The sequence below is a fragment of the Pterocles gutturalis genome, unplaced genomic scaffold, assembly GCF_000699245.1.
Source record: "Pterocles gutturalis isolate BGI_N339 unplaced genomic scaffold, ASM69924v1 scaffold7729, whole genome shotgun sequence".
NCBI lineage: Eukaryota > Metazoa > Chordata > Aves > Pterocliformes > Pteroclidae > Pterocles > Pterocles gutturalis.
Window position 1 is genome coordinate 78420 of NW_010130585.1, and position 13770 is coordinate 92189.

The window sequence follows — 13770 nt, forward strand, 5'->3', positions numbered from 1 at the left end:
TAAAGGAAAACCATCTGCATGGCTCCTCCCTCCCCTCCCAAGAAATAACAGTATTTAACATCAGTTCTTAGGAGAATATATGATCCATCATTGTGTGGGAGACATGGCTTTTCAGACCTTGCAAATCAGAACAGCAGTTCTCACGGATAGCTATGAAATAATCAGGCATCAGTATTTATCCACATAAAGATAATAAATATTAAGTTTATAAGGGAATAAATAATGTCTTTAGAAACATACTTGTCACAGTCCTACTGGTACAAAATTATATTAGTACAATATTCTTGCAAAAACTGTACAGACACTCAAAGACAAGCCATGTCAAAGTCACTGCACAGTTTTGCAGTTCTGTGAGATAAATTAAACTACATAATCATTTTCAATTCAACAAAGGTATAAACTGAGAAATACTGAAGACAGAAATTTAGTAAAATGTTAAATAGATTTCATATTTACATGAATGCACCTCAGGTGAAATCTGTTAAAAATTTCACATGGGTAAGCAAAGCAATTCTAAACATTAAAATGTAAACATTCTGCAGTGATGCTCTTGACACTACAGAGCATTTTCCACAAATTGCCTATCAAATATTTCAAGTAACCCATCCATACATTAATGGCTTCAAACATCTAATATATGTGATACACACTGTAATTTTCCCTGCAGCTTCTCTTCCCCTTGATCATTTGCAGGGTAACAGTTAATTATAATGAACAAGACATCAAAAAAAAAAAAAAAGCACATCTTGTCTTTTGACATAAGTATTATTTTATGGGTTCCTCTAGAGTTATTCTTGATGCACACCAATATGAAGAAAGTCAAGGCTGTATATCAGACATGGTGGGGTTCAAACACCTGTATACTCACACCCCAAACTAGCAAACAACCCTTTAGGTGCCTTACATGGTAGAAATAAATTCCTTCAAACTCTTTATTTCACTCCCTTCAAGAGACAGTGAAATTTTAACTGCATCAGCACATATCCACTTCTGGGTTTTCATCCATATTCTGCAGAACCCAATCTAGGTTCTTCTGTGGGTTTTGAATGCCACTCAATGATACTTTTTAAAGAAGTTGAATATTTGAACTAAATATTTTTTAAAAATCTTTAGTTTCTAAAGTCTCTTTTCTTCATCAGTTTCTATACTCACTCTTCCTTTTTTTGTTATTAATGCCATTTATAAAAAATTATTGTGAAATTAAGTACAACAAATTACTTCTCTTCCCCCCCTTCGTTTATAAATTGTGATTTCTTGTAGCAAACTATTTATAGTGATTTGGGTTGCAAATGCTTTTGTTCTAATACAGTGTTATCAGAGTTTTATACTGAACTATAGCTAGAAGCAATTAGAAGTCTAACACTTGAGAGCAGCCACACCAGGTCTGTGGATTACTTCCACAGCTATAAAGCCAGGACGGTGCTAAGATGGTCTCAAACCAGTTTAAAACTAGTATAGCTAGCAACAGTTAACTCACTGAAATTCTTCCTTACTTTTACCAGTGCAAAAGAAAAAAAAATCAAGTTCAGTATGTCCCTTTCTTTTAAAAACAAGAAGAAATAAAATAGGGTAGGAAATTACAATGTAATGTAAGATATTATTATGTGGACATTGGAAATCAATAGGAAAAAAAATTTCCAGTCTTCTAAAGTCTTAATACAAAAAGCTTCAAAAAGCCTTGACTTGCTATGATGTTCTAGCAGTACATAGCAGCATGGCCATAAAATAAATCTATGCATAGAAATCATGAAGAAATACAAAATATTGTGAGGTTTAATATTTGATTCTGCCAGATGCTGAACTCTCTGGCCCTGACCCAGCAAACCATTTAAGCATGGGGCTAGAAGTCAGCATGTATGTTACCCCACTGAAGCAGAAGAGGTTATTCAAAGCTTGAGCCCATAGTTAAGTGCTTTGAACGATTGGGTCATTAAAGTACCAACCACTTACTGCCAGAGTATCAGGCTACATTACCGCTTTGAGCAGGTTGTTGCATAGCTGCCCATTATGAGGCTTACACACCACTCTTTGAAGCATGCTTTGAAGCATTTCTTCACCACTGGATAAGAAAAAAAACTTGTGGGTCTGTCTGGGCAGGAAATTCCTACATTCCCATCATTTCACTTTCATGTGCAAAACCAAATTATATTGATGCCCAGGTATAAGCATCACTTAGGGAAACACACAGCGCTATCAATGATAATGGTAATTAGACGATGCTACCCCTCTCCCGCCACACAGCCACACTCCATTAGAGCCAACTTCCTCCTGTGTGCAGGGCTAGCATTAACTCATAACTCGCAATGGGAAGGGTAAAGTCAAGCAAAGAGCAAATGCTACAGGTCATGTTTAACGCTGGTTGGGGTTTCTAAGATGCTGCTTGATGCTGAGGAATGTTGCTGCCTGGTAAAAGCAGTGTTGTCAAAAAGAAAACTTGTGCCCTCTTAATAGTAAGCAAAACTTGCAATTTTATCTCAAAGCCAGGAATAAGACTAGTTATAAAAATGCATTTGTAGCCTTTGTTCTGACAATTGTAGACTGGGAAATTATGTGTGTTCACTAAAACATCTATCCTGAAGGAAACCAAACCAGGTTTGTTGTGTTAGTGGAAGCACGAGAACCAAATTCTGCAGCTGTTTGCCTCTTCTCAGCCCAGGAAATAATATCCCTCTTCTTAACTTTGCTGACCGCTTCTCCTGGGATTTAAGGGTTGTGAAAAAAGTAGGAATAGAAGCTCATAACTTTATTTAATTATAGGCTTCTATATCTACCAATATACACCTCTTCTATTCAGATATCAACATAACGATTCTGCTGTGGTTGGTTTGGGTTTTTTGGGTGGTTGGTGGAGGAATTTGTTGCTCAGGGAGCACGGATGTACGGATGCCTTTGTCAGGGAACACTTTCAGTTTAGTTCTTACCGTGTAGAGGGAAAATATCCACATAGAAAACAAATCCCATTACTACTTTCTCCTTTCTCCTATTTGCCTCTTACCATTCACCTGGTAAAATCAGGGTGAGAAGAACAAGCATTTGATCAGTGCCACCTAATGTAAAGTTCCTCTTTGTCAAATACTGAGACCTTGGCATAATGCCCCCTTAGTCGGGACTGTTCCTGAAACACCTGAAACATCTCACCACTTCAGTCCAAAATGCTGTTGACTGCCTCTCTTTCCAGCCTGTCCAGCTGCAAATGTGTGGGCTGTTATTCTCGTATCCGTCAGCTCTGATATAACCTTGTCCACTTTTGATGAAGGAAGAAAAAAAAACCAAACAAGTACCCCTGTACAGTCACTCAAGATCAGTGCAGCTATTGCAAATGTCAGGTTCTGTCAGTGGGAAGCCGAGCAGTGTCAAACTGTTTTTGAATCCTGTGTTCAAAAAAAGCAGAAAAGCCTCTGAGATGATGAGAAGAACTTACTTCTTTTAGGTTATCTTCTGGAAATTACTTAATGTAATGCAAGGATAGGGTCACATTTGGGTAGGATATTAAGACGCAAGTGCGTACCTTACTCTATAGCAGTTCTTGGAAGATGTGGGAATACCTGCAGAGTCCTGGGCTACAGCTGAAATTGCTCTGCTTGGCTACGGCTTGTCTCCATGGTTTATAAAACTCAATACATATGACAAAAATAGACACAATTGAAAGTAAATGAGGAGTAACTGTATGTGACCTCCACATATGCCAATGAAAAGCTGACTTTGAAGCAATGATGACATGGGAGACATGGGACAACCTGATGTAAAGCAGACTTGAGTAGATTGGTAAAATACCAGCTGATGTTCCGCTGGTGATGTATGACATTTTAGAACATTTTCTATCTGTAAACTTTCCCCAGTGAAGTACAGAACATTAAATGACTTGCCAGGGAACACATAGCAGGTTAACGGTAAAGCTATTGATCCGAGTCTTTTCTTGATTCCATCCATTGGATTACAGAGCTCTTTCTCAGACTTTCCTTTTGGATCATTCTTTGGTTGGAACCTCTGCTCCTTCAAATATATTTCACCTTACAAATTTGCACAAAGTTATGTGCACAGATTGACATAAGCATCATCAAGACTAAAACTTACACAACCATCAGTTTTGTGCTGTGAATATACCATATGGATCATCAACATTATGCTATTATTAAAAACACATTATTGCACTAAACACATTTAACATACTAGAATTGGATTATCAGTGAAGTTTGTCAAAAATAAATCCCCGGTGATATGAAGGAAGTCTCCAGCTCTAGCATCCTAGGGGTAATATTTCATGAACTGTAGCATCCTAGGGGTAATATGTCATGAGCCAAGACAGCAGAATTATTAAGAGTGCTGCAATAAGGACGAAGACGGGCTGCAACCCAAACTCTGTGAGGCCAGTGGTAGTGCTGTTATTGATGTTATTGGGCTACACCTTCAACAAATGGATAGCCTGGAAGAAGAGGGATGAAGAAGAGAGCAGAGTGAGACAGCCCCAGCTGGGACTGATGTGGGCTGAATAGCTCAGCTGGGCACAGGGTGATACAGAAACCTGTGCCAAGTTGAAATTTGGGGGGCATTTTCTAGAAAAGCAGAACTCCTTTACCTTAGACTGTACCTTTGGGCTGAGCACATGGTAGCCTTTACTGTTACCTTGAAAACTGCAGAGTTTGGAGGAAAAAGCTCTACAGCATCATAAGGGCACAATCAGACAACTCAGAGGAAGAAACACTTTCCTCTCTTCCTCTGTTGACATCACTAAAGGAAAAAGCAGAGAGCTACCCTTAATTAGGCAGATGTGAAGAAGCTAAACCGAGTAATGAGTCCTCATTTTGAGATCACCCTCAGGTCAGGTTTCAAACTGAACCATTGTAAGATTTAAAAGTAGAGTTTGTCCTACAGATAGACTGAGTCACCTCTTCACCTGGCATCAATTAAGCATTGCTTGAATGTGATCAGTGGACTGAGAGAGCTGGAGAGCTCCCCCCTCACCTTTCACTCACCTGTGTCAGTCAGGAGAAGAAGAGAGGACAGTTCAAGAATGCAATTCACTTTGCCTGTATTTTTATTTTGGAAACACTGAGCAGTAAGTAATGAAAATGTATCAGTAATGAAAATCTATCCTAAACTAGAGCTAGGCAAATAACCTTTTTATTGGTTTAGATCCCATATCTCGGCATCGAAAGCTCACACGCTGAAATGTTATTTGGTCTAACTGGTGCTTTAAAGTATTTTAATAACTGCCATTTTATATTTTAACTCCTTGTGCCAGCTGCAGTTGTTCTAAATTTCAGCTTTGTCATTCAATTATCACATGAGCCACATAAAACTCTTCTAGTTTCCTTCCCTGATGGGATCTGCACATTTGCAATTCTCCTTCCCAGTACACTTGTGTATGCAGCTTCGAAACCCTCTCTGCCAGTAAAACCAAATCATTTGATTGTTCCAAGAAAACAAACACAAAAGGGACATAAAAAGATCAAGCTGAATTTGTTTAAGATTTCGACAAACATCCATGGAATGCTCCTGGCATTATTTGCCCACCTCTTTTTTAACAGTGTGGTGGTGGTGGAGCATTTTGGATAGTGTGGTCCCTAAGCTAACCGAGCTCCCTCAGCATCTTCCTCCAGGACGGGATTGCAGATGGGTTGTATAACCCAAGTGTGTCGCACCCACTCACTCACTGTAAACTCAAACCCTGTGAAACTTCCTGGACAGTGAAGAATTAAAGGAGAAAATTGTTCAAAGCATTACAATGTGCAATTTCAATGCAAGGCATAATGGAAGTGGCTGTGTGGGAGGATATTACTTCATTATAAACCTAAATCAGATGCCCAAAGATTGCTGTCATCTCCAGAGACCATTCCATCAGGCTCTACAAGAGGTTTTCCAGTGGAAGAAAAATAGCTTTCCCCGCCTCCCCTCTTCAGGCTTGAGAAAGTTGTATGGCTTTTTTAACAGTTTCTAATGAAAATTAGAATTATTGCTTGTCCCCTGGGAGACTTCAAAAGTCATGAAAACTTCACAGAGCTCACATGTTCATAAACCTCCAGCAAAAGACCAGTAAGGAAATAAATTGCAGTTCTCCAATTAGCATTTGACATTCTCCACTGTTTTTTTGGTGGAGTGAATTTGTCTTTCTTCTAAACCATGCTGATAAATTAAATGAGTTACTAAACCCGGCATTATTTCATGTTTGAAGGCACACTGAAATCAAACACTCCAATTCACGGTGGGATTTGCTTTCTGCATAATATTTGGGGAAAATATGAAACAAACCCAGGAGTTTCAGACATGTTAAAGGGGCTAATATGTACATGAATATTTTCTTCAAGCTCCTTCTTGTGTATTCACAGCTACTGCCAAACACAACAGAGACGGGGCATTAGGATATGAAATGGGAAGTGGTCAAATTTTCAAAGCGAGCTGCTGGGTGCCGAACACTTCTGAAAATCTGGCCCCTGACTCTTTGGTGCTGTTCCAGAAAGAAATATCTCTGTGCTGGCAGTTGGCCAAGCAGCTTTGGAAATCCTTTTGCACAGTTATTTCAGTAAAGCATAAAAGCCGATCCCCAGCTTTCTCTGCCTGATTAAGCACTGTCACCAATCACTACGCAGCTCTCAAGTACGCATGAAATATTCCTAGATAAATCCTCCATCTCTAGAGAAATGTGTTTCCTGTACAACTGTAAATCCAGGTTCTGTGTTGAAACTAATCCAGTCTGGCAGTGCTATGGTCCTAGAAAAGTTTCCTTGGAAACGACAAACTTCTGCAATGGCAAAGTCATCCAATCTTTTCATGCCACTATATTATATTAAAACCACCTGGTTTATTTATACAATGACTTACAGTTCAGGGTCCTAGAAATAATAATACATAAACTTTATAGCAAAAAATATACATATAATAATTCATCCTTCTATGATATATAGAAATTATGTATATTTGTGTGTGTGGACATATATAAATATATGGGTTATACTTACGTTTAGGGCACTTGTGTATAGATACATGTATCTCCATACACACAGTATACATTTATATATCTTTCTAGGTGCCATGTGTGTATACCTAAACACACAAATACACACACAGGAGCATATTTAAACTCCGTGAGTAGGTGTGGACTTTGCAGAGTCTGCACACAAACAGCTGGAGTCCTTCGCTGTCCATGAGCATCAAAGGTGTCAGGGGCCACCCGCATTACTGTCCACAGAAAGAGAACTAACGTCATCGCTGTGGGCACAGGACTGGCTTGATGCATCTTCCTTTGTGAAGAACTAAATTCGCCGGGCAGTGGCACCCTGCAACGCAGGGCTTGTTGCATGGGCCAATCTCGTTCCAGTTGTCACAGCTTTTGACACATCCTGGACCACAGGTGTCATAAACTGCACCGTGTTTACACTGCGTTGCTGAAAGGCAGTTAAGAGGAACAAAATATGCATATTACACAGAGTCCCACAAGGAAAGTTACATAGCTGTTTGCTTGATTTCTACCACAAATATCAAAAAGCACATTTTGGTATAATGATCATCTAGAGGAAAACATTACTTGTCAAGAGATTCCACTATATTAAATGCAACACTACTTTCCATCACAAATATAAAGGTAGAAAAATCTTAATCAAAAAGGTATCCAGCTCCTAGCAGTCTCGAACTTTTTGAGAATTTTAACACAGCTGACAGTATATAAAGCTTTGGCAAGGTTTCTATCTATAAGCAGATCTATGCTTTATATTTAAAGCTTAACACTATTTATCTGTTACAAAGCCTTTTATCAAAGATTCTTGAAACGTTTACAAGGACAGACAGTTATTATCAGTTCCACTCCTACAGAAAGAAGAGAAAGGAGAATCATTCACCACATCAGGCTTTCTATTCCTAAGATTATACTTTCAATATTGCATATTGCAGTAAATCAAAACAATGCTGTTAGTTCAGCAGCACCATTTCTAAAACAACATAGATTTGGGAAAAAAATCAATTATTGCCATGCTTTATTCTATTTTACCAAGGGATCACTGAGAATGAGGATTCTTGTAGTTAATGATTCCAGTATCTATTCATTGATTTATGCAGTTGACAGTTCAATGCATTGCCAACATAAGAGACCACTGAGGGCTCAGCTAAAAGCCCTATACCCCCTCCAGATCAATATTTAAACTCTTAACATTTTATATCCTGCCTTTTGAGTATGAAGGATAATACGTGGTTCAATAGTGAATAAAAGCCTGTTATTCTTTCTAATGGCTGTGCTGATGGCAAAAACAAGGACTGATAAAATAGTTTCTAGATGGTAAGGGACTCTCAAGCATCCAGCATCATCTCTTGCTATTTACAGAGAGGTGGTTGCATTAAGAAGATTTCTTCCATTTCGAGAGAGATTGAAGGTCCAGTTTTTTAAAGAATAGTTCAGTTATTGACGGAAAAATGGTGTTTTGTTGTGAGGAGTGGCCTTAGAGCACCATTACAGCACTGTTATTGTTCATAAAGAGAAAACAGGCACAAATAAATTGATTAAATATGTGTAAGAGTGTATCACAGAGGATGGAAGCCTTAGTGCTAAGGCATCATAAGTTTAAGGGGTTCCTCTTCACCAGTAATCAGGTGATCTTCAAAACAGTATAAGCTTCTTGCAAGTTTTACTTCTTATGCATTTCATGGCATTTATACATATGTGAAAAGCAGGCCTGAAGAAGGAATTCAGGAAAGAATGAATAAAAAGTTCTCAGGACACAGATATTAAATAAGCAAATAAAAAAAAAATTGGAAAAATTGGATATTACAGCATAAAATGACCTTGGAGTTACAGAGGATCAACAGATGAATATTAGATAGATATTAGATATTAGGTAGATATTAGGGGAAAAAAAACAACTTTCTAGCCTTAAGCATGCTAAAGCACCGGAGCAATTGACCTAAAGACTCTGTGAGACATCTTTCATTGAACATCATTTTAGAATAGGTTGGAAAAACATCTTTCAGCAATGTTCAAGACAGCCTTATTCTTCTTGTGGGCATAGATCTTTTGAGAACTTTTTTCCAACTTTTCATTTCTACCTTGCTCTGCATGACAACTTCCATGCACATTGAAGAAGGAACAAACAAAAGGAATAACTAAAATGAAATTTAAATGGAACAGGAGATTTAGAAGGTGGGAAAAACATGCAGGCAATATTGAGTGTACAGTAAAATGTTAGATTCACAACAAACTCTGCATTTACACAGCATGTTAAGAATAGAGGTTGAATCCCTATAAGAGGGGAAACAAAAATGTGCAGAGCTCCCAGGAGCTTTGCAAACAATGTATGAACTGTCTAGAAAAGTACACCAAGATGTTCAAAGATGGATAGGGATTGTCCACATACAATGTGAATTATCTTAAGGGGGCTGTTTCCTAGAAGCTTTTATCCCTCCCCTCTGAAAATGAGTTTCCCTTCAAAGGATCTCTAATTGACCAACCACAAGCTGAAACGTTAGGCTTCAGTACACACAGTTTACATATAGAAAGGTCTGCAAGCTTCAGTTTTTATGCTGCACAGGTTTCATCCCACAAAACTTGATTGCAGTAATAGCTGGCCCGTTTGTTCCACCTGAGCTCAGTTTGGTGCCTCAGCTGGTGGGTTGGAGGAAAGTTGGCCAAGGTCTCCTTTCCACTTCCTCATCTCTGCTCCAGAGCAAAAGAGATGAGGCAGCCGTGGCATCTGTAAGTACTCCCCAGATCTGCTCTACCACACATGGATGTGGTATGTCAAAACACCTCCTCCTTCAGATGATGCCATGCAGAAGATAGGATGACTTTTTTTTCTGCTGTAGGCAGTCTATAATGGCATTATTAACATTCTGTCAAGGGAAAAATCAGGAAAGTAGAATTGCTGCTGTTTTTAAGTTCCCTGGATGGCTTTTTATTGTTGTTAACGTGTGGTGTGATTGATCCAGAACATAACACTTCATCAACAGCATAAAAAATAAAAATAAAGACATTCTGCAGTAGGTTTCCGAGGCTTCCCAGGGACTGCTGAAATTACTGAAATTAATCAGTACCATGTAAACATGAAAATCAGGAGTGGTGCCTTTGCACCCATCTTTTAAGGCAAATTTCTCTGTTAAAGTACTGTACTCTGTTAGTAATAACTTCCTCAGTGCACTAGCAAAAAAAAAAAAAAAAAAAAAAAAAAACAAAACAAAAAAAAAAAACCAAAAAACACAACACCAAAAACCAAACCCCAAACTACAAAAGTTACTAATAATACTGCATTTTGCAACCAGTTACCAGTCCCAACAGGATTTTTCCACTCTTCTTCTAGAACATGTGTTTGGCATGACAGATGTGAGCTTCCTCAGACTGCTTTCTGAGCTAGCGGGATGATATCCAGCTCCAGTCCAGAAGCCGTACAGTCACATAAGTACAGCACTGTGCCGGAGCTAATAAACCCTGCCTAATAAGGCTATACAGTTTTCAGACCAGAGCTGGTTTATTCCAGCCAGTTTGGCAGTTTCACAGAGAAGGTTTGTATCTGTCTGAGCCTGTCTTTGTAGACATGACTGCAGTTATTTAGGAGGAATTCTTGTTCCCCAACACAAAAGCCAAAATACCTAACACGGAATGTGATTCCACAGTAATATCTCAGCTAATAGTTGTGCATCAATGAATCCTCCCGCTTCTTCTGTTGGTGTTGCACAAGTCTGGGTTTCGAGGTGTTTTGTAGGGCTTCCAAACTGAATGTCAATTCACAACATCTCTTTCTAACACAGCAGAAGGCAATAGATCTGGGCACTGACCTTCTAATGATACCCCTGAGGATATACTGCTGCACTGGGGGAGAAGGAAGAGCATGTAGGGTGCAGGACATGGAACTGAGCCTCCTGAGCATCCTGTCTGGCTGGCTCTCCAGACAACACAAGCTTTCTAAAGATTATAAAAATGAGCTAAGCGTACAGCAGTCAGGGTAGAGGAACTGGCAACCACACAAGATCTGGTTTTATAACCCACATAAGAATAATTAAAACCTGACTTTACTAATGAGTGTACTCCATTTTCATCAGAACGCAGCTCTTCCAAGTATCCCAGCAGCTATGAAATGTCAAGCAGGAAATGAAAGTCACCGAATGCTAAAGTTTTATTACGGATATATCGTTTCATACTCAGGAACTTTTATCCGTAATTAGGACACAATAATTGCAACTACAAGTTTTGGGAAGAAAAAAGCAAGTGAAAGATTAAAATCTTGATGCTGGCCACTGGTAACACATGGAGTGCAGTAGATGCACTTTAATTTAATGCTTACCATACAATTTACTGGAGAAGATGCTGCTACTTGACATTGGATGCTTAAGTAAGTGTTTTGAGGGTATTTAATTGTATGCAGCTTATCTATATTTTCTGCTTAACAAGAATTCCCCTTTCCCTCTAGAAGTCTGCACTGAGATTAAAAAAAACTCAGGTGGATTTAAACACTTCTTTCATTAACTTTAATGGAAGACAATGTGTTTAAATTCCTTCATAACGTTCTTTCAAGCTCTGTTTTTGCCTTAGAAACTTTTCTTGTCTTTGGTAAAATGCCAGAAAAAGCTGTGAAAAGAACCCTCAATTAGTGAAGTCGTGATATGCCAACACTCGTCTAAATTCCTTAAGGCAGAGACTGGAGTTTTTATTCTTTTTACAGCATCTGCCACAGTGAGGTCTCAGTCTGAAGTGGTTTGGTTAAAAAAAAAAAAAAAAAAAAGTCAGTTTTGTTTCAAGTTATGCATGGTTCTGCTACCAGATCAATAGATTAAAATTACATCTGTTATTAGTACTGTCTGAGACAACATTCTTGAATAGGGCTTTCACTTAGTGACACCCTGTTGGGATTGTTCTCTTCCTTTGTAAGAAAAAAAAAAATTAGCCTTTTGGGAACAGTCAATCAAGTGTCATTTGCTCTGTCACTCACCCTTCAACAGAAAAGGAAATTGAAGTTCAGAGAGTAGACCCTGAGCCACACACAATCACCAAAATGGACCGCAAAGTAATAGCTCTTTGACCAGCACTAAGTATCCTTCTCTCATTTTTTTTTTCCAGCTACTGTCGATTGGTTTACATAAATCTGAATACATTTCCAGGCAAACCGACGCCATTACAGAATAGAACGTCCTAAATTAACGAGACTGCCATCAGGGGAAATATTCATCTGCAATACTGTATTTTACTTCAAGTACTCACGACCACAGGCCAGCACTTCTTGTGGAAAAAATTACTCACAATTACTTGCAATTAATGCAGTCCTAATCACACGGGGAATCTGGTCCAAGTACCAAAATTAATGCAGGTTTGCATTTTAATATTCCCATTAAACACATTCTCTCTTCTTCCTTTATTGAACCTACTGCAATCATATATGCATGTTGTCTCTGGAAATAAAACTGGGCTTTAAGAGGAAGTCAAAGGATTTTAAACAAGGCACGTACTTCTTCCTGGAAGTACATAAAATTAAGATAAGTGGTATCAGAGGTGAAAAGTTTTGCAGCAAAATAAACATTTCTGATGGTTGAAAATCTTTCCTGATAAGATCTTTCTTCATAACTCAGGATGCAACTTCCATGCTTCTGCAATTGCAGTCAAAGCCGCAAATTCCAGTACAAAGTGGCAGTCCCAAAACACCTACCTGCACAGTTCAGCTCTGGTACCCACTGGACTTTCAGCCCTTCCCTCTGACAGGCTCGGGTGTATGCCAGGAATGACTCGCAGTAGCAGTTTTTATGGACCGGGCACTCGCACATGTCTGTCACACAGGACCTGCAGATCAAAGCCCCAAAAGAAATAAGCAAGGAAAGCTTGGCAGATATCTCTTGGAGGTCTGGAGTTCTTTCCAGTCACATGGGGTTCAATGCCACACCAACTTGTGCTAAATGGCAAGAAAGTTAAACACATCTGTCCTGGGTTAAGCTGAGCCAGAGTTAACTTTCTTCATAATAGCTAGCAAGAGGCTGTGTTTGGGCTTGTGCTCAGAAGAAAGCTGATAAAAAGTGATGTTTATGCAGCTGCCAAGGTCCTTCAGCTTCTCTGGCTGTCTGAAAACAGGAGAAGCTGGGAGGGAGCACAGCCCCAGTTACTAGCCCAGGATTTGATCTTAGGTTTGGGATTGAGACCCAGAGTGGCCAATAATCTATTCCATAACATACACGTCATGCCCAGTATATAGGTGAGGACTCTCCGGAAGATCGTCCCTTTTGGTTCCGGATCTCTTTTGCTCCAGGTCATCTTGCTCCAGGTGGTCGCTCTCCCAAGGCCTTCCCCCCCTGCTGAGCCTTGGTCATCGAGTGGGGGGCCGGTATCACTGTGTATCACTCACTATTTGTATATAGTATTATTTTCAATATTATTGTAGTTTAGTTATTAAATTGTTCTTATCTCAACCCACGAGTCCTTTTTTCCCTTTACCCCTTTAATTCTCTCCCCTGTCCTCGGGTGGGTGGGGAATTGCGTGAGTGGGTGCGTGGTTTGGCCCCCAGCCAAGGGCAAACCCATCACAGCATCTCTGCTGTCACATCCCACGGGTTCATCTCTTATGAAAAGTCATAGGACTTTTCTTATTCCCTGGAAAGTAATGATTTAATAATTTTACCAATAAAAATAGCACCAGTGTTAAGTGGATGACTTCTGCAAGTAATGAGCACATGCCATTCCATGCAAGGGATGAGAAATTGTGCCTTCTCTCCAGGTTACTGCCAGCCTTTTCCTGCTTTGAATGCTCCAAAATAGCTCTATGCCTGTTTTCTCAGCAGCATCACTGCCAGACTTTAAGAGGCTCCGAAGGAGCA

General features: G+C 39.3%; 1 long non-coding RNA gene across 1 annotated transcript; it reads right to left on the reverse strand.

Moving 5' to 3' along the window:
* Positions 1 to 6779: 6779 nt before the first annotated feature.
* On the reverse strand, positions 6780 to 12731 carry LOC104466743. The gene is made up of 2 exons (XR_727605.1): positions 12615 to 12731; positions 6780 to 7382 (listed from the first exon to the last, which is right to left on the reverse strand). It is a non-coding gene; the product is annotated as an uncharacterized LOC104466743 (long non-coding RNA).
* Between the last annotated feature and the right edge of the window lie 1039 nt (positions 12732 to 13770).